General features: G+C 38.1%; 1 non-coding gene across 1 annotated transcript; it reads left to right on the top strand.

Moving 5' to 3' along the window:
• The first annotated feature begins 2,977 nt into the window (after window positions 1-2,977).
• On the top strand, window positions 2,978-3,084 carry LOC145103594 (small nucleolar RNA R71). The gene has a single exon (XR_013706677.1). It is a non-coding gene; the product is annotated as a small nucleolar RNA R71 (small nucleolar RNA).
• The last annotated feature ends 2,399 nt before the right edge of the window (window positions 3,085-5,483 follow it).

Genomic DNA, 5,483 nt, shown 5'->3' on the forward strand with positions numbered 1-5,483 from the left:
CTTGATGTCAACAAGCTTTTTCTTCCATCTAGTCATGGTTGATTTGGATTCAAGCGTTGGAAAATCTAACCAATGGTGATCCCCTTGGCTACCTTGAGAAGTCTGACCCCTAGAAAACATGGTTCCTTGCTTGATGAAATTCGAAAAATTGGGAGAAATTTGGAAGAAATTGATGAATGCTTGAGAGAGAGAAAGGCGCACGGCGAGTGTGTTGGCTGAGATTTGTTCCAAATGAGGGTTAAAATCCTAGTTTTACCATATGTAAAATTATATATTTTTTCAGTAAATAAAGTTGACTCGTCGAGTTGGTGTCAGACTCGCCAAGTTTGGTCGTGAATGAAAGTTATCCGGACTTTGAATAGACTCGTCGAGTTAGGGTCCTAACTCGCCGAGTCACTTGCAATCTAAAAAAAATTAAATGATTTTGTCATCTCTTTGCAAAGATATTCAATCCACCCCACACTCAGACCATGCTTACCCTCAAGCAATCATTTTTGATGATTTAGAAGATGAAAACAGAAAAATCCTAAGAAAATCAAACAAAAATTAAAACGCAAATAATAAAGGGAAAAGAAAGCAAACTCTCATAACGGGTTGCCTCCCGCCAAGCGCTTCTTTTTTAGGAGTCTTTAGCTGGACTCCCTCCCGCTGTACGTTTCTTCGTCGTTCTTCATCGGGATGCCATGCTTAATCTTTTGTTGCTTATATTTTGTTTTGTAAACATGTCTTTTCCTCTTGTATGCTCTTCTCAATTCCTCTTTCCTCTTCTTTTGAGCATTATCTTCAGATTCACTCCTAGCCCTTTTTCCAAACTTGTTTTCCCTCACTAAAGAGTCCGGTGGTTCAAATGTGAATACTTCATAAACAGTAGAGATGCGGGCACGAGGCTTTGTTTTGTCAATTGTAGGCGACAATAATTCCTGATTAGCAATTTGTGACTCAAGGGATGAATTAGTCAAATCATCAACCCTTGCACTCTCCTTTTCTCCCATGCTCGCCTCCTTGTCAAGTCAAATTTCTTCATCTTTTATATTATTTTATCAAGGTAAGCTACTTGAGCGTTTTGGAACACAATACTTTTCAATAATTTCGCCTTCTGCTGCTGGACCTTCCCAAGGATCTAGAAAAATTTCCATGTCGAAGACAGGAAAAGAACTTGTAAATAGCAGGTGAAGGTTGTCCGCATTACTGAAGTTTTTGACTAGACTCGTCGAGTCTGTTGATGTGACTCGGCGAGTCTCTGCGTATTCCATAAACTCCATTGTTTCTTCTGAATCAGCCTCATCTAGTAACTTTTCTACCTCCTTTAAATCTTTTTCAACATCAAAATTTCCTCTAGAAGTTAGTAGAAATTTACTTGGATCCTTTTCTTGCAAAAGTGCAAGCTCTTTCTCTAACATTTCATCATTCGAATCTATTGAGGAAACTTCTTATTTCTTTGACTCTGTATGCTTAATGTCTTGTGTATTCTTAAACACTATTGAATCGTTCCCCACCCGTAGTGTTAGATTGGATTCGCATACATCGACCAATGCATAAGTGGTGTTCAAAAATGCTCTCCCCAAGATGATGAGAACTTTGGGGTCTTCTTCCATGTCAAGCACTATAAAATCTACAGGAAACACAAAATTATCTACCTTGATGAGAAGATCATCATAAACACCTTTTTGATGAATGATTGTCTTATCGACTAGATGGATCTAATTGTCAATAGGCTTTGGCTCCGGCAAGTTCAACTTTTTGAAGAAAGAGTATGGGATGAGATTAATGCTTGCACCCGAATCCGTCAACGCTCGAGTGGTAATTAGATTCCCAAATTAGCAAGGTAAGGTAATTCTACCCGGATCACCCTTCTTCTCTGGCAGCTCATTTAACACCAACTCAGCGACTTCTGCCATATTTTTTCTAGCGGTAAAGAGATCCTTAAGCAAGCTTACATATTTAGGCGTTTGAAGTATTGTTTTAACAAATGGAGTATTGACTTGAAGGGCCTTTACATTCTCCATGAAATCTCTGTATTCTTTAACCTTCCCATTAGGTATGGCTTGAATCGGGAATGGCAAAGGTGTCCTGTAAGGCTTTAAAGAATCAGCAGATTTGTCATCAGGCCTTGGACTCAGCGAGTCGAGTCGAGTTTTGCTGAACTTGAGTCTTCTGTCTTTTCTGCTTGCACCTTTGTTGAGGCCTTTCGTGCAGGGGTCATAGGAGTGAAAATTTCCCCAAAACTAGTTGTTATAGCATTTACGTTCCCCATTCTCGGGTTATTCTTGGTTTTACTTGGAAGTTCACCCGCTTGTCTTTGGTTAACTAGTTGAGCTAGCTGCCCTATCTGCTTCTCGATATTATGAATGGATGCTTGCTGGTTCCTTAATATGGTTCTTGTTTCTTGTATTGCAGCATCGTGATCATTGTGTCATTTCTCAGAAGCGGTTACAATTTTTGTTAGCATCTCTTCCAAGTTGAGCTTCCTATCTTGCACTGGTTCCTCTTTTTGGAACATACCCCTTGCTTGTTGTCTAAACTTCTCCTCCTTTGCCTTTTTGTATTCATCATAGGGTAGCCATTCTTTCTTCGGTTTCCGCCAATCATAATCAAACCTATCACCGCTTGAATTGCATACTTGCGCCTTTTAATTCTATTCTCATCCAAGTCGCAATCTCTCGTAAGGTGAGGTCCATTGCAATTTTCACAACCGAACCGGATAGCATGGATTGTTTGATCCATTTTATCCATTCTTCTATCCATGCTTTTCAATATTGCCATCATTGCCGCCATTTCTTCAGAAGCATAATTCACCTTTCCCCTAATTGGATTATTCCTAGGATTATGATATTCTCTAGAATGCTTAGAGAATTCTTCAATTAATTGTTTAATCACCGGGGGTGCCTTCTTTGTGAGCGGGCCTTGCGAGTCAAGTAATTGCCTTGGTGTCACATTGACTCCATCATAGAAAATGGAGACTTCTTGTTGACTATTTAAGTCGTGATGTGGGCAATTCCTCAATAAATCTTTGTACCTCTCCCACGCCTCATAAAGTGATTTGCCCGCTTGTTGCTCAAAATTGGCTATGGCCTTTTTCAACTTGGATATTTTTGATGGTGGGCAAAATTGGTCAATGAACTCTTCTTTCATCTTAGCCCATGTAGTGATGGATCCGGGAGGGAGTGACTTGAGCCAATCTTTCGCAGCACCTTTGAATGTTACTGGAAGCATACGAAGCAGCTGGGTTTCGCGAGGTACATTTGGAACATTAAAGTAATCAGCTACATCATTAACTTCATCCAAGTGTTTATAAGCATATTCGTGGTCTTTCCTATAAAAGGGTATCTCCTTGAGTTGAGCAAGGATGTGACCCTTGAGCTGAAAAGTGGCAGTTGCTGGAATTGCGGGTTGCACAAGTCTCGGGCCGGTGTCATCTCGTATCCTCTTTTTCCATTCCCCCATGGGGACTTCATCGATGTTAGCCATAGGAATAGCTAATTCGTCGTCAAAATCGGAATCGTGCCCGAAGGTAGGGTCTTCTTCTCCTTTGGTTTCGTACTCAGTGTCCTCCTTAATTGGGTCTTTGTCCACCAAAGACATACTGGATTCTCTGACTTTCTTGCCCTTCTTCTTGCTGAAAACGGATTTCAAATTCCTTAGTGGTGAGTTTTTCGGTTTTTCGGGATCTCCAATTGTTATGCCTTTGTATCTTCTAAGTGTTGCTTCCGGATTGTCAAAAGGTGGGATCAGTGGTGTGCCTCCTCCCCTGGTCATAAACCTTTTGTAAATAAAAACACGCGTAAAATAAACAAAAGAAAAATAAAAACGAAAAATTTATGTTTAGCTATGGACTCGTCGAGTCTTTTCGAAGGGACTCGGCGAGTCGAGTGCAAAAACAACAAAAATTTTAAATAAAATTTTCTAAAAACTACTAACTAAAATTTAATCCTAATGCTAAATCTAATAAAAACAGTAACTTTGTGCAAGAAAAATCTCACACAAAGGATCGATAACAATAGTAATCAATTCAAAGTTGGAACTGAACCCCGGCAACGGCGCCAAAAACATGATGTGTGCTTACTCAACTAGTTTTATTCCTACTTATAAAATATAATAAATCACACAAAAGGTAGTGGACCTATGAATTGGTGGTATAGATCTAGTAAGCAGGGTATCAAACTCAGGGAACGACAATTTGAACTAATTACTAAAATTATCTAAAAGCAACTAACAAATAAAAGAGGGGGTTTTCTCTAGTTTTACAAGACTAGAAACTTATTAACTAATACTTAAACTAATTAACTAAAAACTAGATAAGCAAAGATTTGACTAAATTCAATAATGAAGGAGACTTCTGTTTAGGTTCAACTCAATTGATCCTATGGTTGATTTTATGGTAATAGTGCAATGGATTAATTCTTCTATTGGCTACCGATTCAGGTGATTAGGTTCACATTCGTTACACTAATCCTTAGAACACAAACTAACTCAAACAGTGGCCAGTTGTGTAATTTAATTTAATTCCTTAGGTTATTTATTTGGGTTAATTAAGACTTGTAATGGTTAACTAATTTGGCCCTTTAGTTAACCTCATGTTGATGGTCATCGTACAAGCTCACACGTAAATTTACCTATTTTCTTATTAATTCTAGTTTCACATTCGTTATTCCTAGTCATATAATAAAGTGTTCACATAAATTATACGAGGTAAACAATTAAGAGATGTTCATGCACTTAATTAACTTCCTATTTATAGAAAAATAGTTATCATTCACACATGAGGTTCTTTAACAAGCTTAAATTAACAGAATCATCAATATTAAACTAATCCTACAATAAATCAAACCATAGTATCAATATTGTCTCCCCAAACAGAAGTTAAAAGGTTTTAGCTCATGATTGAGGCAATTGGAAGCATAAAATCGAAATCTATATGTCTATACATGATGAAAAACGATAGATTGAATTAAGAATAATGAAAATTGCCTCTAATCTCCTTCGGAAGCAGATTTAGGGTTGGATCTTCGTTCTCCAGGTCTTCTCTGACTTTAATTCGCAGCTTTTCTCCCCAAGGGTTCTCTCTCCTCCTCCTGAATCGATCTTAAAAGTCGTATTCATAAATTCGAACCGACTTGTCGTGTCCATCACTTAATCCCCCTGTATGGAAAGTTAAGGATTCCTCAGCTGCGCGAATCTTCGTAGTGACTCGTCGAGCCGATGCCAGACTTGCCGAGTTCCTTCCATTTTTGGTCTTTTCTTCTTTTGATCATTCCAAAACTTCCCAATGGCTACTCCTGCTTCTTTTTGCTTCCAAGCATTCCTTTTGGACTGAAAACACAATTCAAACACTTTTAAGTATCTTTTGTTCATAATATGCTAATAAATAGCTAATAAATGATAAAAATCAATATTAAATAAAGGGCTAAATATGTACATATCAATAACTATATTTGGTATGTACTTGAGCCGGTTGTAGCATGGTCCTTCTAGGTTTCCTTCAC

The sequence above is a fragment of the Lactuca serriola genome, chromosome 4 (genome assembly GCF_051521515.1).
Source record: "Lactuca serriola cultivar US96UC23 chromosome 4, Lser_US96UC23_V15, whole genome shotgun sequence".
Taxonomy (NCBI): Eukaryota; Viridiplantae; Streptophyta; class Magnoliopsida; order Asterales; family Asteraceae; genus Lactuca; species Lactuca serriola.